The sequence below is a fragment of the Amblyraja radiata genome, chromosome 4, assembly GCF_010909765.2.
Source record: "Amblyraja radiata isolate CabotCenter1 chromosome 4, sAmbRad1.1.pri, whole genome shotgun sequence".
NCBI lineage: Eukaryota > Metazoa > Chordata > Chondrichthyes > Rajiformes > Rajidae > Amblyraja > Amblyraja radiata.
Window position 1 is genome coordinate 45,609,233 of NC_045959.1, and position 27,815 is coordinate 45,637,047.

At 46.5% G+C, this 27,815-nt stretch overlaps 1 protein-coding gene across 4 annotated transcripts in view; it reads right to left on the reverse strand.

Annotated features, from left to right (window-relative positions):
* Positions 1–27,815, reverse strand: part of LOC116972035 (ATP-binding cassette sub-family C member 9-like) — a 153,569-nt gene that overhangs the window by 125,088 nt on the left and 666 nt on the right. The window lies entirely within an intron of this gene.

The following is a 27,815-nucleotide window of genomic DNA, read 5'->3' on the forward strand; positions in this document are numbered from 1 at the left end:
TACAAAAATTGTTCATCCCAGTTTGGCAAAAGAATAAATTAGGGAAGGTAGTGCATCCGTGGATAACAAGGGAAATCAGGGATAGTATCAAAGCGAAGGATGATGCGTACAAATTAGCCAGAAAAAGCAGCATACCGGAGGACTGGGAGAAATTCAGAGACCAGCAGAGGAGGACAAAGGGCTTAATTAGGAAAGGAAAAATAGATTATGAAAGAAAACTGGCAGGGAACATAAAAACTGACTGCAAAAGTTTTTATAGATATGTGAAAAGAAAGAGATTAGTTAAAACAAATGTAGGTCCCTTGCAGTCAGAAACGGGTGAGTTGATCATGGGGAACAAGGATATGGCGGACCAATTGAATAACTACTTTGGTTCCGTCTTCACTAAGGAAGACATAAATAATCTGCCGAAAATAGCAGGGGACCGCGGGTTAAAGGAGTTGGAGGAATTGAGTGAAATCCAGGTTAGCCGGGAAGTGGTGTTGGGTAAATTAAATGGATTAAAGGCCGATAAATCCCCAGGGCCAGATAGGCTGCATCCCAGAGTACTTAAGGAAGTAGCTCCAGAAATAGTGGATGCATTAGTAATAATCTTTCAAAACTCTTTAGATTCTGGAGTAGTTCCTGAGGATTGGCGGGTAGCAAACGTAACCCCACTTTTTAAGAAGGGAGGGAGAGAGAAAACGGGGAATTACAGACCAGTTAGTCTAACATCGGTAGTGGGGAAACTGCTAGAGTCAGTTATTAAAGATGGGATAGCAGCACATTTGGAAAGTGGTGAAATCATTGGACAAAGTCAGCATGGATTTACAAAAGGTAAATCATGTCTGACGAATCTTATAGAATTTTTCGAGGATGTAACTAGTAGCGTGGATAGGGGAGAACCAGTGGATGTGGTGTATCTGGACTTCCAGAAGGCTTTCGACAAGATCCCACATAAGAGATTAGTTTACAAACTTAAAGCACACGGAATTGGGGGTTCAGTATTGATGTGGATAGAGAACTGGCTGGCAAACAGGAAGCAAAGAGTAGGAGTAAACGGGTCCTTTTCACAATGGCAGGCAGTGACTAGTGGGGTACCGCAAGGCTCAGTGCTGGGACCCCAGCTATTTACAATATATATTAATGATCTGGATGAGGGAATTGAAGGCAATATCTCCAAGTTTGCGGATGACACTAAGCTGGGGGGCAGTGTTAGCTGTGAGGAGGAAGCTAGGAGACTGCAAGGTGACTTGGATAGGCTGGGTGAGTGGGCAAATGTTTGGCAGATGCAGTATAATGTGGATAAATGTGAGGTTATCCATTTTGGTGGCAAAAACAGGAAAGCAGACTATTATCTAAATGGTAGCCGACTAGGAAAAGGGGAGATGCAGCGAGACCTGGGTGTCATGGTACACCAGTCATTGAAAGTGGGCATGCAGGTGCAGCAGGCAGTGAAGAAAGCGAATGGTATGTTAGCTTTCATAGCAAAAGGATTTGAGTATAGGAGCAGGGAGGTTCTACTGCAGTTGTACAGGGTCTTGGTGAGACCACACCTGGAGTATTGCGTACAGTTTTGGTCTCCAAATCTGAGGAAGGACATTATTGCCATAGAGGGAGTGCAGAGAAGGTTCACCAGACTGATTCCTGGGATGTCAGGACTGTCTTATGAAGAAAGACTGGATAGACTTGGTTTATACTCTCTAGAATTTAGGAGATTGAGAGGGGATCTTATAGAAACTTACAAAATTCTTAAGGGGTTGGACAGGCTAGATGCAGGAAGATTGCTCCCGATGTTGGGGAAGTCCAGGACAAGGGGTCACAGCTTAAGGATAAGGGGGAAATCCTTTAAAACCGAGATGAGAAGAACTTTTTTCACACAGAGAGTGGTGAATCTCTGGAACTCCCTGCCACAGAGGGTAGTCGAGGCCAGTTCATTGGCTATATTTAAGAGGGAGTTAGATGTGGCCCTTGTGGCTAAGGGGATCAGAGGGTATGGAGAGAAGGCAGGTACGGGATACTGAGTTGGATGATCAGCCATGATCATATTGAATGGCGGTGCAGGCTCGAAGGGCCGAATGGCCTACTCCTGCACCTAATTTCTATGTTTCTATGTTTCTATGTTATGGTCTGAGCGCAGGTATATGGGACTAGGGGAGAATATGTGTTCGGCATGGACTAGAATGGTCGAGATGGCCTGTTTCCGTGCTGTAATTGTTATATGGTTATATGGTTTATATGGTTAAAGGGGTTGAAAGGAAAAGATAGATCGCCCATGATTGAATGGCGGAGTAATTGATGGTCTAATTCTGCTCTTGGAACTTACGAACTAAAATGATCGGCCAAATTCTTACCAAATGGTGCAAGAGGCACAATAGGATCTAATTACCTGTGTCTTATGTAATGTTCTTAATTGGGGAAGGACCATAAGGTGAGAATGAGATGTCAATTCATCCTAGTTTTGTAGATAGACAACATTGTTAGATATATTCTAGAGAAGGGTCTCTAGTCTGAAGAAGGGTCTCGACCTGAAACGTTGCCTATTTCCTTCGCTCCATAGATGCTGCCTCACCCGCTGAGTTTCTCCAGCATTCTACCTTCGATTTTCCAGCATCTGAAGTTCCTTCTTAAACAAACCTATTCTAGATGTCAGAGGTACACAAAAATGCTGGGGAAACTCAGCGGGTGCAGCAGCATCTATGGAGCGAAGGAGATAGGCAACGTTTCGGGCCAAAACCCTTCTTCAGACTGATAGGGGGATTCATCCTGCTTTTGTAGATAGACAACATCTATCTATATTACTAAAAGTCTGTTCTTGACCGGTTTTGGCCATCTGTGCTGCGATTTCCGAGAGAACGCCGCCACCTACGGCCGTCATTTTTGGCCACCTTGCTCAGAGCCCCCCTCCGCCGTATGTGTGCCGAGGATTTTTCCCGTCGATGAAAAATGACAGAGATATTAATGATTTTACAAAATTCCCCATTCTCTCTGCTGCCCCTGCTGGCGGCAGGGGGGAGGGACTATAAAACCAGGAAGTGGTGTGCCTCAATCAGTGTCTGCAAGCTGGAGGAAGGCAGAGGGTCACGTTTCTCTGAGCTGTGAATAACACTGAACACATGTCTACTCAAATGTAAGTGTCCTTAGTGGTTCTAAAACGCTTGCAGAATGTGTTTATTGGTTCTAAAATGTTTGCAAAAAGTGTTTATTTGTTCTAAAATGTTTGCAAACAGTGTCTCTTTTGGTTCTACAATGCTTGCAGAATGTGTCTTTTTTGGTTCTAAAATTTTTTTTTAGGTTCTCCCCCCCCTTTCCTCCCCCCCTCCCCTCTCCCCCCCCCCCCCCCCCTCTCCTCTTCCCCCCCTCTCCTCTTCCCCCCCCCTCTCCTCTTCCCCCCCCTCTCCTCTTCCCCCCCCTCTCCTCTTCCCCCCCCTCTCCTCTTCTCCCCCCCCCTCTTCCCCCCCCCCTCCTCTTCCCCCCCTCTCCTCTTCCCCCCCTCTCCTCTTCCCCCCCTCTCCTCTTCCCCCCCCTCTCCTCTCCTCTTCCCCCCCTCTCCTCTTCCCCCCTCTCCTCTTCCCCCCCTCCCCTCTCCCCCCTCTCCTCTCCCCCCCTCTCCTCTCCCCCCCTCTCCTCTCCCCCCCTCTCCTCTTCCCCCCTCCCCTCTCCCCGCCTCTCCTCTTCCCCCCCCTCTCCACTCCCCCCCTCTCCTCTTCCCCCCCCTCTCCTCTTCCCCCCCTCTCCTCTTCCCCCCTCTCCTCTTCCCCCCCCTCTCCTCTTCCCTCCCCTCTTCCCCCCCCCTCTCCTCTCCCCCCCCTCCTCTCCCCCCCCCCTCCTCTCCCCCCCTCCCCCCTTCCCCCCCTCTCCTCTTCCCCCCTCTCCACTCCCCCCTCTCCTCTCCCCCTCTCCTCTTCCCGCCCCTCTCCTCTTCCCCCCCTCTCCTCTCCCCCCCTCTCCTCTTCCCCCCCTCTCCGCTTCCCCCCCTCTCCTCTTCCCCCCCCCTCCCCCTCCCTGCTCCCCACCTCTCCCCCTCCTCTCTCAGCACACCCTCTCTCTCCCCACCCCCTCTCTCCCCTCCTCCCCCCTCTCTCCCCTCCTCCCCCCCTCTCTCCCCTCCCTGCTCCCCACCTCACCCCCTCTCAGCACCCCTCTCTCTCCCCCTCACTCTCACCCTCTCTCTCTCCTCCCCTCCTCCCCCACCTTTCCCCCCTCACCCACCCTCCCTCTTATCCTCCTCTCCACCCCCCTATCCCTCTTGCCCCTCTCTCTGTGTCTCTGTCTCTCTCTCTGTCTCTGCCCCTTCTCTCTCTGCCCTCACTCTCTACCCCAGCCCGCCCCCCGCCCCTCTCTAGATGTGACTGCAAGTTGGGGGCTATGCGTCAGTAGATAGGGTGGTTATGGGGTAAAAGGAGCAAATTAATAATATTAATATAATATCAAGGGGGTAATTAGCGTGAGTGCAGGGGGGGGGGGGGGATAGTTAGTGTGTGTGACGCTGCGTGCCGTGTCTCCCCCCCCCCCCCCCCCCCCACAACCGCACGTTGAGGGAACAGACCCAACGGGCCTGCACTTGGTCTAGTTGTTAGATATATTCTAGAGAAGGGTCAATCCCCCTAACAGATTGTGACAGTCCTCAAATTTTAAAATTCAACATTTAGCATGGTTTTTCCTTTGTTCTTCTGTACCCCACCAAAATTTTTGCAATTCTGCCCTTTCACATTCTTGATATTCCATTTACTTCAACATTGACTGCATGACTCTCAAATTCAATCTACATACTGATTGCTCGCTATCTCTCGCTTAACTCCCTGAAATCAACCTCTTTGGACAAGCAACAGGCCTCCTATTATAACATCTTTATGTGTTTAGTGCATAGAGTATGTTACATACTCAAAAATATATTTTTGTGTTCATACCCCTTGAGCTATAACAGTTCAATATATTTAGAATGCGCAAGATAAAGCATGTGACAATAAACCACGTTGCTTGTTTTAGTTCTAAAAAATGCAGCCTCAGGGGACCCAACAATTTTATTTATCTTCTTTTTTTTTCCTCTGTGAATCATCTCCAGAAATTCTCATTCAAAAAAACTGAAGGTGCTAGAAATCTAAAACAAAAAGTGTGGTAAAACCTCTTTTTAGGCAGCATCTATTTAAAAGGATTCAGTTAACTCTTCAGGTTGAAGATCCTTCATCTCGAAATTCTGTACTTATTCTTTATGGCTAGCCATCACTATTTGGCTTTAATTTCCCATTCACAACACTACGATTTAAGACTTGTACTCTTAAGACTTGCGCAAAAAGGGTATGCAATAGCTCTACGATTTTTTGCCAGGTTACTCATCGTTCTCCTGTATTGCGAGTGCAACAAGTTTTGTTCCGATTGGTGGTATATTGTAAATGTTATTGAGGTTTAAAAATCTTTTAAAACTGCGCATGCGCAGATTCCTTCAGTCAATGGCACGCATATTGGTCTCTTCTCCTGTCAGTCAATGCCACGGCCGGGATGGCAACGCCCCTTCCTGCCCCACCGGCGGCGGCCTGTCCCGCCTCACTCACAAACTCCTTCTCCCCTCCTCACAGTAACTTGTCTATCGTCTCCCCCACCCGCCCTCTGAGGCAATGGCGGTCCAGTCTACCCGTCCCCCCTGGTCCGCCTCCTCCGCCGCCGCCTTTGTGGTAATTCACCCTCACGCCCTTCTCGGAGGAGATCTTCTCCACCAGCTCATTGAAACTCGTGGTGCCCACCGTGATGAACGCCGACTCCATCACCCTCCCCCCCCCCCCCCCAGGGCTCAGACCGGCGGCGGCAGCGAGTAGTCAGGCAGGTAGACGGGTGGGCAGGCCGGGGACGGGCCGGGCGGTGGGCAGCGGGCGGGTGGGCAGGGCGGGGACGGGCCGAGCGGTAGCAGTGACTGTCGGGCAGGACGGAGACGTGCCGAGTGACGGCTGAGCCGGAGTGGGCAGAGGGATGGAGGGAGAGTTGGGTTGCAGGGTGGCCGAGCAGTTTGCATTAAGTTTGAGTAACTCACACACACGCACACGCACATCAATAAAACTCGGAACACCTGACAACAGGACTTACAAAAGCTAGTAGCATTTCCCCAGAATTGTAATCCAACACCATGAAATAAAAATATGTACAAAGAGCAATTCAACTGTTCATTCTAGACACTCAAGATGCCACAGAACGCTACGGAGCCATCCCTGCAATCTTTCTGGCTGACAGGTTTAAACTTCTCCATTATACCAACACAAGAAAAGGAAATTAATTTAAAAGATTTATATGACCCTATCAAGGTATCTCACGATGACGTGTATATCTAATTGTATGGCACTAGACAATCGGGTGGCGCCATCGAGTGTGGCAGCCTCGCCAGCAGCTGTCCATCCTTTCACCCTTTTTGTGTTTTTTTAGTGTATCTAAAAGTATGTTTTTTAAAGTTTCTTAGTATGTTTTATGTAGGGGTTGGGGGTGGGCAGAAGAGTGGAAACCGTTTTCCAGTCACTTCCTGGTCGGAGATGCGTACTTTCTTCGAGTCGCATTTTGCCCCCCCCCCCACAGCGGCCAACCATCTGGATTGGTGCGGCCTTTCCTGCCGGAGACCGGCCAGAGTTTTAGTAACGGCGCAGCATTGAATTCCATCGCGGAACGGGACGATGCCTTACCGGGGATCGCCTGTTGAAGCTCCTGAGTGTTGGTCCTGCTGATTAACACCGTGGAGCTTCTAGCCGTGGCCGGCGCTGACTTTAACATCGTCCTGGAATCTTTTGCCGAGGGTCGCCAGTGTAGAATCTCCGCCCAGCTCTGCCTGTAGACTTCGGGAGCCGCGGTAAGAAGTGGCCGATTCGGAAACTCCAAGCCGCTGTGAGAGTTTTTCCATTTCGACATCGGAGTTCCGATCATCCTGGCGAGAAAGCCTAAACATAGGGCCGCCGCAGCGACAACTGTGGAGGGCTCAAAGGTCCCGACCACGGGTGAACAAAGAGGAAGATGACTGAACTTTATTGCCTTCCCTCACAGTGGGAAACGTTGATTCCGTTATGGGGAGTTCATGTTAAATTCTATCATGTATTGTGTTTTTTTTATTCGTATGGCTGTATGGTAACTCAAATCTCACTGTACCAATTGGTGCACGTGACAATAAATGTAACTTGAAATTTGACCAAGGATATCCAAATTTTCAGAATTGTTAAAATAATCCAGAATACACATGGAGATGTTTAAATTATGTGAAAATCGTGTTTGCAGTAAACGGTACTCACATATTACATATTACATCAGAGTACTTTACTCCGACGTTTCAAGCTATTTATTGAAGCCAACTCGACAAAACTCACTTCACTGTAAAAGTTAAATTAAGTTAAATTTTTTAAATGATTTATTGATAGTTAAACGGCATGGAAATATGTCCCTATCTCATCCATGCCGACCAAAATTCCCAATCTCATTCACCTACATTTGGCTCATAATCCTTCTAAAGCTTTCCTATTCATGCACCTGTCTAAATGTTTTTTTTAATGCTGTAATTGTACTTGCTTCAAACACCTCCTCTGGTAGCTCATTCCACATACTCACCACCCACTTTGTGGAAAAACATGCCCCTCAGATCTGCCTTCCCCTCACCTTAAACCTATGTCCTTTAGGTTAGACTCCACTACACCGGAGATAATGAGTTTGACTATCTGCCCAATCAATGTCCCCCATTGTTTTATATATCTTTATAAGTTCACCCTTTAACCGCTCAAGGAAAACAGTCCAAATCAATGCAATCCTTCAATCCTTCTAACTCCAGCCCTTTACTCCAGGCATCATTCCTGTGAACCTTTTCTGAACTATCTTGCTTAATCACATTATTCTCAGAGCTGCACACCATTGTACAGCCTTAACATGACGTCCCAATTCCTACACACTTTGTCTCGGTCAAAGAAGGCAGGCACATCATTTGCCTTCTCTCCAATCCTCCACGCGCTATCTCCAACCTCCAGGTCAATTTTGTTTCCAATTTGCTATCACACTCTGGTTACTAGGTAGTCAAACTTTCCAGACCAGTCAGCCGCAAAAGACTTTGTCAATGTATAAATACACTGCAAATCTCATTTTATTAAAAAAGTGGTGTGATGTTATCAGGCATTAATAAAACAAAGTTAGGCAAGTTGTTTCAATTAGAAAAATGTAACGTTTACAAAATATATTTTGCTTTATCAGAAATTATTGTTGTGTTCGTTTACATGCTAGAGATTAGCCTTGCTGCTTATAGAACATAGAACAGTACAGCACAGGAACAGGCCCTTCGGCCCACAACATCAATGCCGAACCAACCTCCTCTACCTACATGTGATCCATATCCCTCATTCACTGCAGATTTGTGTATCTACGAAAGCCCCTTATAAATCCTGGTGGCGGCAGCGAGCAGGCAGGCAGGCGGGTAGGAGGCAGCTGGCGAGTGGGCAGCAGCGGGGACGGGCCGAGCGGCAGCAGTGGGCGCTCGGACAGGAGGGGGATGGGCCGAGTGGCCACTGAGCCGGAGTGGGCAAAGGGAGGGAGGGAGGGAGGGAGAGTCGAGTTGCAGGGTGGCCGAGCAGTTTGCGCGGAGTTTGAGTAACTCTCGCACACACATGATGCAAACTGGTCCAATCGTCCTACGCAATTAATCACCCATGTCACCCCCTCATAAAACTGAATCAAGTATGGAAACTTGTCAATTTTGCCATAAAAGGCTGTGGAGGCCGTCAATGGATATTTTTAAAGCAGTGATAGATAGATTCTTGAGTGGTATGGGTATCAGGGGTTTTGGGGAGAAGGCAGGCGAGTGGGGTTGAGAGGAGGAAGATAAATCAGCCATGATTTAATGGCGCAGTAGACTAGTTGGGGTCTAAATCTGCTCCTATCACTTATGAACTTAAAACATAACATCCTTAAATCATAACCATTCTGACTGTCCATAATTAGCTCATTCTCTTCCAAACACAAGTAAATCCATCCCTAACAATAGTCTTCAATAGTTTCTCTTACATTCATGCGGGGCTCACTGATTCAATTTTCTAGATTATCCACATTTCCCTTCTTAAACAAAAGTACAACGTTGGCTATTCTCCAGTCCTCTGGCATTCTGCCTGTGGCTATAGTGGACACAAAGATCTTTGTCAAGGCCTCAGCAATCTCCTTTCTATTCCCTCTCAAGTTCCTTGCTGTAAATATCACCACAAATTTGTCCTGGACCTTCTTCTTCTTCTTCTACTTCTTCGCCTTCTTCTTCTTCTTCTTGCGTATGGCGTGCACAGCCTAAAGTTCTAGGGCAACTTGTTCCATTTGATCTTATTTGATTGTACACACCAGGTTGATTGCATTCGTCGAAACAGGGCGGACCATGTGAAGGTTGCAATCTCCCACCCCATTGCAGCCTCATGGGCACCAACGACTCTACTCCCTCAGAAGACAAAATAAATCAGTATGTTTCCAATTACCCTTACCAACTTCTACAGATGCACCATAGAAAGCAGCCTGTCAGGATGTGTCACAGCTTAGTTTGGAAAAATCTCTGTCCAAGACTACAGGAAATAGCAGAATTGTGGATGTAGCCCAGTCTATCATCAGTCCAACCTTCCCCACCCCAGCCACGTCCCCCCCTCCTCCTCCATTTGACCATCTATACTTCAAGCCAGGGTGTAGCCCCCATTTTTCCACTTTATCTCATTGCTGAGAATACACTTTTATTCGGCATCTGTACATCATATGTAGCATTACCATCAGTGTATAATATGTTTCAGAAGGAACTGCAGATGCTGGAAAATCGAAGGTACACAAAAATGCTGGAGAAACTCAGCGGGTGCAGCAGCATCTATGGAGTGAAGGAGATAGGTAACGTGTGCTGGACCACTTTCTGTTTACAGGTATTAATGCCACCTGCTGGATGTTCAGGTTCCTACAGCTTTGAGTTACCTTTCCTGTTAGGCAGGAAGTTGTCATAAACCAGGAAGCCCAGCCCAGGGAGAGTACCACACGGTGTAGACTGTAATTCCAGTGTGTAATCTGCTGCCATCCCACCGCACCAGTTTGTTAGACGCATTGTCTGTGAGTAATTATGTTTGTGTAACAGCATCTTTATACGTTATTGTGCAGGATTGGTATTATTAACACAGTTAAGAATGTTTCATGTGCACTGGCTGGTTTCTTACATAACAGCACTGTATTTAGTGGTGGCATCATAGTTTATGTTTCTATACCAAGTGTATAACGTTACTAAATATGCGGTTTCCCTTTCTGCTTGTATGTTACAGTTTCACAGTTGAATACAGTAAAGAATCAACAACATCTCGTGTCTACGGGTCTTTATTGGATTAATTGTTTAACTTGCTAGATAGCTGGATAGGGACATTCCGCGAGTCCAGTATAGTGAAAAGACAGTACCACAACAAGCTGTACTACAGGGTGGCTCACATCATCACATTGTCCGTCCACACCTCAACGCCATGGCAACAAGCAACCAAGACAACGCTTCACAGAATGAAGCCAAGTCTCTCAGCGTTCGTTCTTACTGCTCTGCAGCCAGTTCCAGTGCCAGCGTAGCCGCCCTTAAAGCACGGGCTAAAGCAAAAGCAGCCGAAGCCAGAGCAGCATTCGCTCAGAGAGAGATAGATATGAAGGTCGACAATGCGCGGATTCAGGTCGGGGCTGTGCGGATGCAGGTGACCTTAGAGGCCTTGCAGCAAGAAAAGAGATGAACGCAGCCATTGCAGAGGCCGACACCATAGAAGCAGGTTTATTAGCAGAACAAGGGTCACGTAATAGATCACCAAGCCCTGTTCACCCTCAAAACCAGCACGAGCGTACTCTGGACTATGTCATAGAGCAAGCCAGCATAAAGTCAAGCCAACATGTCACTGATTATGATATCGAGAGTGGTAGCATAGTATTTTGTCCATTGCCGCCCGTTCACCAGACCAAATCTAATCTGGCCAGTTCATTTCATAGGCATCACAATCCCAGTAATGTGCAAGGAAACGTGGAGCCTAAATTGGAGGATAGAAAGCCAACGGCAACCTTTCTGCACAGCGGCTTTATCAACTCTCCTCAAGCCACCAACGATATCAATCCCACCACCATGGACCTCGCCAGATACCTTGCCTGCAGCCAGCTCGTTACAACAGGATTGACGGCCTTTAGCGACAAGCCTGAGAATTACTGGGCTTGGAGATCCTCCTTCCAAAACGCCATAGCAGGCCTGGGCCTTTCACCCGGAGAGGAGCTAGATCTTTTGGTAAAATGGCTTGGAAAAGAATCCTCGGAGCAGGCAACAAGAATTAAGGCTGTCAACATGAGGAATCCAACAGCAGGTTTGAAGATGGCTTGGCAGAGGCTCGAAGAAACTTATGGTTCACCCGAGTCTATTGAGCACCCCCTCTTTACCAAGCTTGAGAACTTTCCCAGGATCACCATCAAAGAGCCATACAAGCTACGTGAGCTCGGGGACCTTCTGTCAGATATCGAAGCGGCAAAGGTTGATGGGTATCTACCTGGTTTGTCTTACCTCGATACCTCCAGGGGAGTTGCACCGATCGTTGAGAAGCTTCCTCATAACATCCAGGAAAAGTGGACCGGCTTTGGATCCAATTATAAACGCCGCCACCGCATCTCTTTCCCCCCATTTAAAGTGTTTGCCGACTTTATCCGCGCGGAGGCAAAAACCAGAACGGATCCCAGCTTCAATCTTCGCCTCTCTCGTCCAGCAATCGTCCAGAGGGAAACCATAGAGAGATATGGTAAAACTCTCGTCTCCGTCCACAGGACACAAGCATCTCCAACAACTCCTGAGACACAGAAATCCAGTGACCCATCCAAGCTGTGTCCCATTCATGCCAAGATTCATCCAATAAAGAAGTGCAGAGCCTTCAGAGAAAAGAGCCTGGAAGACCTCAAACACTTCCTTAAGGAACATTCCATTTGTTTCCACTGCTGCTCCTCCACAAGTCATTTCGCCAAGAACTGCACATCAGAAGTGAAATGTACCGAGTGCAACAGTGACAGACACCTCTCTGTTCTACATCCAGGCCCAGCCCCCTGGAAGTCCAAGCCATCTCCCCCCGCATCTGAGCATGGCGGGGAGGAAGAGGTAGCAGTAAACCAGGAGATCACCTCCAGATGCACGGAGGTGTGCGGTGATGGGGTCAGCGCGAGAGCATGTGCTAAGATATGTCTCATCTCAGTCTATCCAGAAGGACGTCGCCAAGAGGCACGCAGGATGTACGCCATCTTAGATGAACAGAGCAACCGCTCTCTTGCAACATCCGAGTTTTTCAATATCTTTGGGATCGAAGGAAATCTTAAGCCATATTCACTGCGGACATGTGCCGGGCTTAAGCAGACTGCAGGTAGAGCAGCCTGCGGTTACATGGTGGAGTCTGTGGACGGGAAGACATTGCTCCCTCTTCCTCCACTCCTAGAATGCAATCAAGTGCCTAACAACCGTACCGAGAACCCCACTCCCAATGCTGCGCATCACCACAACCATCTCAGATGCATTGCCAACGTGATTCCTCCACTGGAGCCAAAAGCCAAAATACTGCTCCTATTGGGAAGAGATATTCTGCAAGTGCATAAAGTGAGGAAACAAATTAACGGTCCCAACAATGCCCCGTTCGCCCAGAAGCTAGATTTGGGATGGGTCGTTGTCGGCGATGTATGTCTTGGCGGAGCACATCGACCTACCCAAGTGGACAATTACAAGACCTGCATTCTAGGAAACGGTCGACCTACCTACCTCACACCATGCACGAGCCATGTTACGGTGAAGGAGAAGTTCACCTACTCACCTCTTTGTGAGGATGATCCAGAGTTGATGTCCATGGCCGGTCTACGGGAGACCACATGTGGACAGAACCTTGGGCAGTCAGTCTTCCGTCGTACTGCCAGCGATAATGACCTAGCACCATAATTCGATGACCTGAGGTTTCTCCAGATTATGGTTGACCAATGTTACCAAGATAACTCAAATAGCTGGGTCGCACCTCTGCCGTTTCAGTCACCCAGGCAGCGTTTGCCCAATTATGGAGATTACGCTAACAACAGACTCACTTCTCTCCGGCGGACTTTGGAAAAACGACCACAGATGAAGGCGTACTACTTGGAGTTCATGGACAAAATGCTCAGCAATCAGCATGCAGAAGTAGCCCCACCACTCAGAGCTGATCAAGAGTGTTGGTATCTTCCCTCATTTGGAGTCTACCATCCCAGAAAGCAAGATCAAATTTGCGTAGTGTTTGACTCCAGCGCACCATTTGAGGGGGTTTCGTTGAATGACGTGCTGCTCAAAGGACCCGATCTCAACAACAGCCTACTAGGAGTCCTCATGAGATTCAGGAAGGAACCAGTGGGAGTTATCGCTGACATTCAGCACATGTTCCACTGTTTCGTCGTCAGAGAAGACCATCGAGATTTCCTACGCTTCCTGTGGTATCGTAACAACAATCCAGAGAGTGACATCATCGACTACAGGATGCGCGTGCATGTTTTTGGCAACAGCCCCTCACCGGCTGTCGCCACATACGGTCTCCGAAGAGCTGCCAACGAAGAAGAAACAACCTATGGCAACGACGCTCGCAAGTTAATCGAACGCGACTTCTACGTAGATGACGGGGTGAAGTCATTCCCTACAGAAGCAGAAGCCATCAGCGTCCTCAATCGTGCCCAGGAGATGCTCGCAGTATCAAACCTCAGGCTGCACAAGGTCGTATCGAACAGAGCTGCAGTCATTGAATCATTTCCTCCTGAAGATCGAGGAAAGGACATCAAGGATCTCAACCTGTTCGCCGATGACCTCCCTCTCCAGCGCAGTCTTGGTGTGTCCTGGAATATTGCTACAGATACGCTAACATTCCAGTGCTCCGCGGAGAAGAAGCCCTATACTCGCAGAGGAGTGTTATCAACAGTTAACAGTCTTTATGACCCATTAGGTTTCCTTGCTCCAGTCACAATTCAAGGCAGGTTGTTGCTCAGGGAGCTCTCCAAGCAGGCTGATGATTGGGAATCTCCTCTCCCCCAAGACATGGAGGTGGAGTGGATCAAGTGGAGGGACTCGCTCCAGGATCTACAGAAGCTACAGATTCCACGCCCCTACACCACATTCTCAAAACTGAGCACGCTACAAAAGGAGCTTTGCCTGTTCTCAGATGCATCAGTCAAGGCCATTGCCGCAGTTGCCTATCTGAGGGTCACCACCGAAGATGGAATAACGGAGGTGGGCTTCATCTTTGGAAAAGCAAAGCTGGCAACCCAGCCAGAGCTCACTATTCCAAGACTGGCCGTCGAAATCGCAGAGATGATTGTGAAGGAGATGGGCTTGTCGTTTGACAACATCATCTGCCACACGGACAGCAAAGTAGTGCTGGGGTACATCTGTAACCAGTCAAGGCGGTTTTACACATACATCCACAACCGCCTCCAACGTATCCATCAGTTTTCATCACCTCATCAGTGGTGGTTTGTTCCCACGGACGACAACCCAGCTGACCCCGGATCACGATCCGTCCCAGCAGCTCTACTCCGCACTACCACCTGGCTGTCGGGACCAGCGTTCCTCAGGAAGTCACGTACCTGCAATGCCTTACCTCAAGAGGCTTTTGAGGTCATTGAGCCAGATCATGATAGTGAGATCCGTCCTCTCGCAACTAACACCACACAGGTCCTTACCGTGCTGAATCCCTCAAGAATCGAGCATTTCTCCAAGTGGAGCACCCTGGTCCGCGCAGTGGCACGCTTAATCCACGTTGCTCAAACCTTCTCTAAGCCTAACAAAGGCGACAGCTGCCAAGGTTGGCACATTTGTCGTTCAGGTCCTACTGTAGAAGAGTTGCAGAAGGCAGAGATGCTCATCATAAAGGGTGTCCAACAACAGTGTTATTCGCAAGAGTTGGAGTGCTCCATTGCAGCACGTAACCTCCCCTCACACAGCCCTTTGTGCAAGCTGTGTCCAATATTGTGTGGCAGTGGATTGCTACGAGTGGGAGGCCGCATCACTCAGGCAAAGCTTGGAGTAGGGGAAACCAACCCAGTAATCATCCCAGGACGTCATCATCTGGCTACTCTACTTGTGGACATTATCATGAAGCTGTGAAACATCAAGGTAGGCACTTCACTGAGGGTGCTGTGAGACAGGCCGGTTACTGGTTGGTTGGAGCGAAGAGGTGCATCAGTGGTTTCCTCTTCAGGTGCGTCATCTGCAGGAAACTCCGTGGTAAGAATGAGCACCAGCAGATGGCTGACCTTCCAGCGGAGCGACTACAAGTGGCACCACCCTTCACTTACGTGGGTGTCGACGTGTTTGGCCCTTGGGAGGTGGTGTCACGGCGGACCAGAGGACACAGCAACAGCAAGAGATGGGCTGTGTTGTTCTCCTGCATGTGTACCAGAGCTGTGCACATCGAAGTGATAGAGAGCATGAGTGCTAGCAGCTTTATCAATGCCCTGAGGAGGTTTTTTGCCATCAGAGGGCCAGCAAAGCAGATACGATCAGACTGTGGCACTAACTTTGTTGGCGCCAGTCACGAGTTGAAGATGGGTGATTCAAGCACCAGCTCCGACAGCGTAGAGAAATACCTCCAGTATCAGAAGTGTACATGGGTATTCAATCCGCCCCATTCCTCCCATATGGGTGGTGCGTGGGAGCGGATGATCGGTGTCGCCCGTCGTATCATCGACTACATGTTTCTCCAGAATGGAGCAGCCCGTCTCACACATGAGGTCTTAACGACATTTATGGCAGAGGTCACAGCCGTGATTAATGCAAGACCCCTCATCCCTGTGTCTTCGGACCCGGAGTCACCTTTCATCCTGACTCCAGCTACACTCTTTACTCAGAAGACAGGCGTACTTCCTCCTCCTGGTGACTTTGGGAAAGGAGTTCTTCTCAAAGAAGAGTGGAAGCGCGTTCAGAGCCTAGCGGAAGTCTTTTGGAGCCGATGGCGTCGGGAGTATCTTGTTACTCTGCAATCCCGACGCCAGTGGTTGGACACAAGGAAAAATCTTAAAGAAGGAGACATCGTCCTCCTGAAGGACAAACAGGCCAGAAGAAACGAGTGGCCCATGGCAATCATCTCAAAGACTTTCCCAAGTCAGGATGGGAAGGTTCGGAGAGTGGAAATCAGAATCTTCAAGGATGGAGGCCAGAAGCTCTACGTCCGCCCAATCACCGAAGTGGTTCTCCTCCTGTCTCCCGAGGACTCTGGGGTTTAAATGGGAGATTTGCATGGGGTCTGGGAGACCCCAGGTGGGGAGTGTGCTGGACCACTTTCTGTTTACAGGTATTAATGCCACCTGCTGGATGTTCAGCTTCCTACAGCTTTGAGTTACCTTTCCTGTTAGGCAGGAAGTTGTCATAAACCAGGAAGCCCAACCCAGGGAGAGTACCGCATGGTGTAGACTGTAATTCCAGTGTGTAATCTACTGCCATCCCACCGCACCTGTTTGTTAGACGCATTGTCTGTGAGTAATTATGTTTGTGTAACAGCATCTTTATACGTTATTGTGCAGGATTGCTATTATTAACACAGTTAAGAATGTTTCATGTGCCCTGGCTGGTTTCTTACATAACAGCACTGTATTTAGTGGTGGCATCATAGTTTATGTTTCTATACCAAGTGTATAACGTTACTAAATATGCGGTTCCTCTTTCTGCTTGTATGTTACAGTTTCACAGTTGAATACAGTAAAGAATCAACGACATCTCGTGTCTATGGGTCTTTATTGGATTAATTGTTTAACTTGCTAGATAGCTGGATAGGGACATTCAGCGAGTCCAGTATACAACGTTTCGGGCCGAAACCCTTCTTCAGACAATAGGTATGTTTCTTTTCACACTACCTGTTGTACTCACGTGGGCTTGATTCTGCTCATGTATAGATTTGACTGGAAAGCACACAAACAAACCTCTTCATTGCATCTCGATACGTGATAATTAATAAACTAATACCAATACCTGTGTTAGATCTCATGAGCATGTTGCGTTAACCACCTGAATCTCTTCGAGAATCAACGCCGCCTCCTTCATGATCTCAAAATGCCAAATTAGTATATCCCATAGATACATAGACAATAGGTGCAGGAGTAGGCCATTGGACCCTTCACGCCAGCACCGCCATTCATGGCTGATCATCCACAATCAGTACCCCGTTCCTGTCTTCTCCCCATACCCCTCGATTCCGCTAGCCCTAAGAGCTCTATCTAACTCTCTTTTGAATGCATCCAGTGAATCGGCTTCCACTGCCTTCTGAGGCAGATAATTCCACAAATTCACAACTCTGAGTGAAAACGTTTTTCCTCATCTCAGTTCGAAATGACCTACCCCTTATAATTATTTTTATTTATTTTTTATTTTAAGCAATTGTACAGAGATAAACCATTCGGCATCTGAAATTATACAATTATTGTACAGCTTCATTTTTAACCTTATAACCTAATTTATGAAAATGAAAAAAGTAAAGAAAAAAAAACAAGAAAGAAAAAAGTAGAAAGTGAAAAGATAGATTGAAGAAGAACAAAAGAGAATCCCCTAAACTACCAAAGTAGTTTGGCAGAAATATAAAGAAATAAGAAAAAAGCAAAAGCCCCTCGTCCCCCCCGCCCGCCTCACCCAACCCAGCATCGGATTTAAATTTAAATTTGTGTTGCACCATGCCATTGTTGTAAGAATTCGGTAAAGGATGTCCATGTCTGACGAAATTGATCTGGTTTTTCCGCCAAGACAAGCCTAATATTTTCCAAATGTAGATGTTTGTGATCCACATCTTCACTGTAGGGACTGTTGTCTGTTTCTTATATTTAAACTGTGGATCCTGGTTCTGGACTCCCCCAACATCAGGAACATGTTTCCTGCATCTAGCATGTCCAATCCCTTAATAATTTTATATGTTTCTATAAGATATCCTCTCATCCTTCTAAATACCAGTGAATACAAGCCTAGTCGCCCCATTCTTTCATCATATGACAGTCCCACCATCCCGGGAATTAACCATGTGAACCTTCGCTGCACTCCCTCATAGCAAGAATGTCCTTCCTCAAATTAGGAGACCAAAACTGCACACAATAATCCAGGTGTGGTCTCACCGGGGCCCTGTACAACTACTGAAAGACCCCTTTGCTCCTACTCAACTCCTCTCGTTACGAAGGCCAATATGACATTAGCTTTCTTCACTGCCTGTTGTGCCTGTATGCTTACTTTCAGTGACTGAAGTTCTCGGACACCCAGGTCTCATTGTACTTCCCCATTTCCTAACTTGACACCATTCAGATAATTATTTGCCTTCCCGTTCTTGCCTCCAAAGTGGATAACCTCACATTTATCCACATTATACTGCATCTGCCATGCATCTGCCAACTCACGCAACCAATCCAAGTCACTCTGCATTCTCATAGCATACTCTTCACAGTTCACACTGCCACCCAGCTTTGTGTCATCTGCAAATTTGCTAACGTTACCTTTAATTCCTTCATCTAAATCATTCATATATATATTGTGAATAGCTGCGGTCCCAGCACCGAGCCTTGCAGCACCCCACTAGTCACTGCCTGCCATTCTGAAAGGGACCCGTTTATCCCTACTCTTGGTTTCCTGTCTGCCAACCAATTTTCTATCCATGTCAATACTCTAGCCCCAATACCATGTGCTCTAATTTTGCCCACTAATCTCCTTTGCGGGACCTTATCAAAGGCTTTCTGAAAATCCAGGTACACTACATCCACTGGCTCTCCCTTGTCCATTTTACTTGTTACATCTCAAAAAAATCCAGAAGATTTCCCCTTCGTAAATCCATGCTGACTTGATCGATCTGTTACTGCTATCCAAATACGCCGCTATTACATCTTTGATAATCGACTCCAGCATCTTCCCCACCACCAATGTCAGGCTATCTGGTCTATAATTCCCTGCTTTCTCTCTCCCTCCTTTCTTGAAAAGTGGGATAACATAAGCTACCCTCCACCCCCAAGAACTGATCCCGAATCTATAGATCATTGGAGAATGATCACCAATGCATCCACAATTTGTAGAGCCACCTCCTTGAGTACACTGGGATGCAGACCATCAGACCATGGGGATTTATCAGCCTTCAGTCCCATCAATCAACCCAACATCTCGCCTTTGTATCTGGCCCAAGTAAATTTAGTGGGCAGGAGTCTTTGATCCAAGTCATCAACACAGTTAGAATCTTTCTAATAGTAGAAAGAGGAACGGTTAACATGTCGAATCGAAGAGTCTCCATCCGATCAGGTTTTCAACCTGAAATGTTAAACATTGCTCTTTCCACATATATTGCCTGATCTGCTGTGATTTTTTCCAACTCTTTCTGATTTTATTTCAGTTTTCCAGCGTCTGCGTTTTTCTTGATTATAATTAATGCAATAATAATTAGTTAGGGTTCTAGCATTAATCATGCAACATCCCAACCTTTTAAGGCTCAATTACTCAATTACCCATTCCTTGTGTACAATGGCCCCTTTTTACACTGACTCACCTGCCTTCTTCTCGGGTCTGGTCCCATTGACACAGAATGTTCCTTTTAGTTGGACCTTGAAGCAGCACCACTGTCTTTTGTGGAGCATTTCATCCAGAAGGACACATTTGATTATGAATTACAGGCAATGGTCTCCATAAAATGTCATCGCTGCCTGAAGAAAAGGAGACACTGGATCCTGTTACTTGATTTCCAGAGTAGACTGTCAAGGCCATATGGCAGAATGCTTCATTGTCAGAATTTTCAATCAGCCAGTAAGACTTTGCTCGGCAGGTGGTGGGCAAGATCTTTACTGTATGATTATAACACCCGCGCTGCATTTGTGACAGCTACTTATATTAAAAATGTGACGATTGGCCATGGAGATTGATTTTTGCCAGGAAGGACTTCAGGTGCAAAATTTCCACTTAGTTAGACTGTATCTGGAATGAGCTGCCGGAGGAATCAATAGAAGCAGAACAGGTTATGAGCAGAACAGTTGGACAGATATATGGATAGGAAGGGTTTAAAGAACCAAGGGCCAATGCAGGCAAATGGGACTGGGCCAATATGCCATCTCAGTCAGCATATTTATTTTGTTTTTATTTGGAACCTATGTGGTCAGATGGGCAAAAGGCACTGTTCACTTGCTATACAGCTCTATGACTACGACTCTGATCTGCCCAAAATTCACAAGTCTTCAATGACAAGGTATTATCCACAACCAAGTGTTGCAAAGTGGTACACTCCAAAGGTCCAGAATTACACTCCAAGAGAAGGAGTGAAGCTGGTTGCAACCACTGCAAAGATTCTGTCGGGAGAGCCCCCACAGATTTTAACGACCCTGTGATCACACTCAGAGGCTGACGTAAGAGCAATCTTCAAGAGGGAGAATTCATGCAAAGCATCCAGCCCAGATGGCACGCCTGTCCGAATGCTGAAAACCAGTGCAGATCAACTGACTGTAGTATTCAAGGACATCTTCAACTTCCCACTTCTATGGTTTGAGGTTCCAACTTGCTTCAAAAGGGCATCTATCGTACCTGTACCCAAGAAGAGCATGATGACATGCCTCAATGACTATCACCCAGTAGCACTTGTATCCACCATAACAAAGTGCTTCAATAAATTGGTTAAGGCACAAATCAACTCCAGCCTCTGAACTGACATTGATTGCTTTCAGTCTGCCTATCACCACCACAGGTTAATAACAGGTGCTATCCAATCTGGCTTTCCAATCTGTTCTGGACCATTCAGATAACAGAAACACATACATCAGGCAGCCGTTCCTCGAATACAGCTCGCCATTCAAAACAATCATCCCCTCCAAATTAATTATCAATCTCCAATTTTGGGCCTTTGTCCTTTCTTTTGCAACTGGATCATTGACTTCCTCATCAGTCCTCTGTACTTTCTTTTGTAACTGGATCCTTGACATCCTCATCAGTAGATCTCAATCGATGTGCACAACATTTCCTCCTCATCATTAACACAGGTACCTGTGCAGCAGCCTGCAGGCATTTCTCCAGTGTTTATTGAATAGATGACTTGGAAGTATACAGGAAGGTATGATCTACCATTGCTGGTACACAATGAGCTTTGTGATTTATCACCTATCCTTACTGATTGTTGTCTGTTGGTCAGGAAGTGGAGGATTGAGATGCAAAGGGGAGTGTAGACACCAATTTCCACGAGTTTGGAGATGAGCTTGGTTTGGATAATGGTATTGAAAACAGAGCTGTAGTCTATGAATAGGAGACTTATGTAGATGTCCTTCATATCCAGGTGTTCTCAGGATGAGTGTAGAGCCAGGGGAATGTCATCAGCTGTGGACCTGTTGTGGCAGTAGGCGAACTGCAGTAGATCAGGTTTGCTTGGTAGGCTGGATTTAATATGTACCAAAGCCAGCCTCTCGATGCACTTCATGATGGTGGATGTCCAGGCACTGGACGGTAGTCATTAATAGACAATAGGTGCAGGAGTAGGCCATTTGGCCCTTCGAGCCAGCACCGGCATTCACTGTGATCGTGGCTGATCATCTACAATTTGTACCCCATTCCTGCCTTCTCCCCATATCCCTTGACTCCGCTATCTTTAAGAGTGCTATCTAACTCTCTCTTGAAAGCATCCAGAGAATTGGCCTCCACTGCCTTCTGAGGCAGAGAATTCCACAGATTCACAACTCTCTGGGTGAAAATATCTTCCTCATCTCCTTTCTAAATGGCCTACCCCTTATTCTTAAACTGTGTCCCCTGGTTCTGGACTCCCTCAACATCAGGAACATGTTTCCTGCCTTTAGCGTGTCTAATCCCTTAATAATCTTATATGTTTCAATAAGATCACCTCTCATCCTTCTAAATTCTAGAGTATACAAGCCCAGCCGCTCCATTCTATCAACATAGGACAGTCCCGCCAGCGCGGGAATTAACTTTGTGAACCTACGCTGCACTCCCTCAAAGGCAAGAATGTCCTTCCTCAAATTTGGAGACCAAAACTGCACACAATACTCCAGGTATGGTCTCACTAGGGCCCTGTACAACTACAGAAGGACCTTTTTGCTCATATATTCAACTCCTCTTGTTATGAAGGCCAACATGCCATTTGCTTTCACTGCCTGCTGTACCTGCATGCTTATTTTCAGTGACTGAACAAAGACCCCCAGATCTCGTTGTACTTCCCCCTTTCCCGACACCATTCAGATAATAATCTGCTTTCCTGTTTTTGCCACCAAAGTGGATAACCTCACATTTATCCACATTAAACTGCATCTGCCATGCATCTGCCCACTAAGCCAACCTGTCCAAGTCACCCTGCATCCTCCTCACAGTTTACACTGCCACCCAGCTTTGTGTCATCTGCAAATTTGCTAATGCTACTTTTAATCCCTTCATCTAAATCATTAATTATATTGTAAATAGCTGTGGTCCCAGCACCGAGCCTTGTGATGCCTCACTAGTCACTGCCTGCCATTCTGAAAGGGACCCGCTAATGCCGACCCTTTGTTTCTTGTCTGCCAAGCAATTTTCTATCTATGTCCGTACCCTACCCCTAATACCATGTACCCCCTAGGCAAGAGGTCTTGCTTTTCTCTGAACCATTATTATAGTGGTCTTCTTCAAGCAGATGGGTACCTCAGAACAGAGTTGGGAGAGATTAAAGGTGTCCGTGAACACTCCCGCTCGTTGGTCGGTCTGCGCTGTTCCTAAGGACATGGCCAGGTACTCCGAATGGGCCAGTTGGTTTTCGTTCTGAGGTTCACCCTCAGGAAGGTCGATCTAACTTCTGCAGCAGTGACTTTGGGAAAAGGCACATTCAAGTCTGATGGGACATATGCCATCACCCTGTTGGCCTTCTGCTCAAAGCAAGCATAGAATGCATTAGGTTCACTAGCGATGCTGCCTGACTTCGATTTGCAGCCAGTTTTCAGGACTTGCCACAGTTGGCGGTTGTCCAAGTGATTATACTATAACTCAAGTTTGTCCCGGTATTGCCTCCTGGCATTCCTGATGGTTTTGCTGAATGGCACTCCTGAATGTCTATGTTATCCAGGGTCTTCATACGTTCATGTCATAGGAGCAGAATTAGGCCATTCGGCCCATCTTTATATCACCAGCAAACTTAGCCATAAAGCCTTAAATTCCCTTATTCAAATCATTGATATATACAATGAAGAGTAGTGGCCCCGCACTGACACCTGCGGAACATCAATAGTCACTGGCAGCCAAAACAGAAAAAGACCCCTTTTGCCTTCTGCCATTCAAACACCCTTCTACCCATGCTAGTATCTTCCCTCCAATTGTTGTTGTTGTGGAACAGTGGACCATTGTTGTTGTGGAACAGTGTTGTGAAGCAGGACAAACCTGGTGGAAATCCTCCATTTCGCAGATATTAATCTGTAATTCATCCTCTTCCATGCTTCAGTGGATTAATCAATGACTTGGACTTTATCCTCCAAACACTCATACATTGGCATAATTTGCTATACTAGTCTGATGACTGAATTTGATTTCCAGCATAAAGGTTGAATGATTATCTCCACTGATCATCATTACTGCGTTTTGAAAGATTGAGGAATGTGATGGGGTAAAGACATAGCCATGCTTGACGGAAGTCTGCACTGAGGTTATTTGTGTGGTAGACCCATTAGTTAAGATCATGGCTTAGATGCCTTCTAAAAGCAGATGAAAGTTTAAAAAAACTTTTGCTGCCAGAAAAGTTTGAGCAGCTTGCTTCACAGTTCCTCCGAAATGATGAAGTAAAAGGTTTTGCAGTCCAATAGAAAAGAGTAATTGACAATGGTTGATGCTGCTTCGTGCAGTTCTTGGAGTTATCACACAGTGAAGATCTTATCTGTTGTGCCTCAAGATGATTATATCCACACCACAATTTGTGGTGACTGGGATGGATACTGTTGAGGATTTGACAATGTCTTTTCCTGTGGCAACAGGAAGACTTATCTGTAATTAAGATAACTGGATTTATCTTTCTTGAAGGTCAGGATTACAATGTCTCTAAGGTACCCCGGCATGTTTTCTTCCCAGGTAAAGGTGTTATGAATTGCAACTGAATTTCTTCACTACGAAGTCTTAGAACATCAGTAGATATATCATCTGTTCATCTGAGAGCCCAGTGGCACAGCTATGGAGTAGCTGCCACAGCATTCCAGTTTTGATTCTGACCCTGGGTGCTATCTGCAGAGTTTACAGGTGTTTCCTTGGACCGCATGGGATTCCTCCAGGAGCTCCAGTTTCTGCCCACATCACAAAGATGTACTGGTTGATAACTTATGTGCCCACTGAAAATTGCCCCAAATTTTTAAATGAGTATTAAGTAGAGCTGGGGGTGGGTGTAAAAAGAGTACATAGAAAAGTTGGGAGAATATTTTTTATAAGGAAATTAGTGAGTTAATGGAAATGATAAGAAAACCGGCATACTCAATGGGCTGAAAGGCCTCTTTCTATGCCATAAGGAAATTGCAAAATGAATCTTCTAGTTTACCAATTGACATGTAGCTTTTACAACATTTTAACAATCAGATGTGGTGCTGTACCTAGACAGGATAGAGGATGGGCAAGGAATTATTTGGCATATCCACCCTATGGGTGTTGATTGCTCTGTGTCCTTGATACGTTCACCTTCGTTCTTGGCTCTGACCAAGGTAGGGTTAGAGCTTTTGAGCTGTAAATGGTCATAGTGTTGTGCAACAGAGAAATAGACCCTGATCTATGAGTCTGAGGAAGGGTCTTGACCCAAAACATCAGCCTTTCCTTCTCTCCAGAGATGCTGCTTGTCCCAGTGACTTACTCCAGCATTTTGTGTTTATCATATCTATCAATACTAATCTAATTTGCTTGAGTTAATTTCATATCTTCTATGCTTCCCTCATGCAAGTATATATCCAGGTACATCTTAAATGCTGCTATTATTTCTGCCTCTGCCACTTCTTCTGGCCACTGATTCCAAATTGTAACCACTGTGTGTGAAAAATCTATCTCTCAAATCCATATTAAATCTTCTCCCTCTCACCTTAAACATATGCCCTCTAGTTTTAGACTACCACAAGGAACAAACTTGACCTTGATATCTTCAGAGATGCTACATCATGAGGTGGACATCATGGCTGCCAAGACCCTTGCTGCTCCTGTTTTATGGGAGTTGTCAGGTTGGCTATGAGGCACTGTCCATAAAGGACCACTGTACAGAGATTTTAAAACTTACTGCACTGATTTTTTTTTTTGAGGTAACCTTTCTGCTGTCATTGTTGTTTGGAGCCTGGCCAATGGTGATAACAGGGTGATAGACCTAAAATGCAGGAGTAACTCAATGGGTCAGGAGCATCTCTGGAGAAAAGGAATAGGTGGCGTTTCGGTTTAAAACCCATCTTTCGACCCGAAACATCACTATTCCTTTTCTCCAGTGATGCTGCCTGACCCGCTAAGTTACTCCAGCATTAATGTTTTTCTCTTCAGTGTAAACCAGCATCTGCAGTTCTTTCCTACAAGAGGTTGGTTTGGGTCATGAACAGTCCTAATGTAACTGCTGCACTTTTGGTTATTAAGGACACCCTGTCTATCTCTCACCCAGAAAATTATAAATTTAATAGGTACCAGTGCTTGGATCGGGGGTGTTACCATGAGATCCTGAACTCACCCCTCTAATGAGGCAGGGTATTGATTATGACAAATCTGTTCTCCAAGAATTTTGTTAGAAGGAGATCCCATTTTAATCAGCCTTCCTTCGTTCCTCTTTGCCAATTATGTCACACCAGAAGCTATTATCATTGATTAATTTAAGACAAAGGACATTTATTGTCACATTCACCAATTGGTGCAGTGAAATTTGAGTTACCATGCAGCACACAGATAAGATAAACACTGCACTTTAGAATTTAACATAAAAAACATCCCCCCACAGTGGAATCAACATTTCCCACTGTGAGGGAAGGCACCAAAGTTCAGTCCTCTTCCTCTGTTCACCTGTGGTCGGCGCCTATTGAGGCCTCCGCAGTTGCCGCAATGACGGCTCGATGTTTCAGGCCCTCGAACGGGAGAACACTCTTAGTGGCCCGGAGCCTCCGAATCGGCCGCTTCCTACCGGAGACCGCGGCTTCCGAAATCCACAGGCCGAGCTGGGCGGAGATTCAATGCTGGCGACCTCGACGAGAGATCCCGGGCTCAGCGATGTCAAAGTCACACCGCCAGTGGCTGGAAAGTCAGCGCTGCCAGCGGCTGGAAGCTCCCGCCGTCCGTGGCTGGAAGCTCCGCAGACCACAGCTCCACGGTGTTCAAAGTCGGCTGTCCCAGCACTCCGGAGCTCCAACACGGCGATTCCCGGTAAGGCATCGCTCGCTCCGCGATGGAATCCATTGCTGCACCACTGCTGAAGCTGAAGCTGAAGCTCCGGCCGGTCTCCAGCAGGAAAGGCCATGCCAATCTAGATGGTAGGCCGCGAGGAGGGGGCGATGATGCGGCTCGGAGAATAGTCGCATCCTCGACCAGGAAATGACTAAGAAAAAGAGTTTCCCCCTCCCCCCACTTAAAAAAGACTAAAAGACCTCCAAAAGCAAACTTTAAAAGACTAAAAACTAACAAAAAGAATGAAAGGACAGACAGCTGCAAGCGAGGCAGCAACACTCGATGGTGCCACCACTCGACAACTTACGAGTTCAACAACTTAGAGGATTGGACAGTGTAGATGCAGGAAAAATGTTCCCGATGGAATCCAGAACCAGGTTGTCACAGTTTAAGAATAAGAGGTAGGCCATTTAAGACTAAGATGCGGAAAAACTTTTTCACCCAGAGAGTTGTGAATCTGTGGAATTCTCTACCACAGAAGGCAGTGGAGGCCAATTCACTGGATGTTTTCAAGAGAGTTAAATTTGGGGATATGGGGAAAAAGCCAGAACAGGGTACTGATTTTGGATGATCAGCCACGATCACAGTGAATGTTGGTGCTGGCTCGAAGGGCCGAATGGCCTACTCCTGCACCTATTTTCAATGTTTCTAATCATCGATCAACCATTCATACTAGTTCTATGTAATCCCACTTTTGCATCCACCCCCTGCACACTAGAGGTCAATTAACCTACAAACCCACGGGTATTTGGGATGCGTGAGGAAACCACAGCACCTGGAGGAAACCCACGAGGGAGAACGTGCAAACTCCATACAGACAGCACCCAAGTTCAGGATTGAACCAGGTACTGTGAGGCAGCAACTCCACCTGCTGTATCACTGTGCTGCCCCATTCTTCCACTGATGTTACCTAGAAGGCTTAGTTTCTCAACCCTCCACTTTTGTCTCAGAATTTATTTTAAATAGAATATTTATATGCTGCATTCAATCAAAGGCAAAATACAAAAAGCTGAATAATTTTAGTATCTTCAAAAATATGAAACTATTTGATACATTACAGATCATTGTTCTTATTGATAACCTCCTGACCAAGTCTTACCTCAGGCTACGTTGATAATTAAATTGATTATATACCAATCCCAGTGAAAGTTACCCTCGCTTTATACTGTATACCTTAGTTATACTTGTCCGTGAAGCTAATTTGTCTTCCGAGCAATTAGCTTTTTTTTTTAATTGCAATTTAATGAAAATAGATTGCACGACATTGCCAGAATACTACCTGTCAAAGCCTTCGCGTACAGGGACTTACTTTTTCCAAATATTATTTTTACTTGAGTAAACAATTTTATCAGCAAATGATAAAAGACGCATCGTGCCATGTCATTGCGAAGAACGATTTCACAACTGGCCCCACCTCCTGCCAGATCAGCTGGAGCACATAAACAACATTAAACCTACATTGTGAATATTCAGCCAATTTCTGTCCAAACACAGACTCAATGCA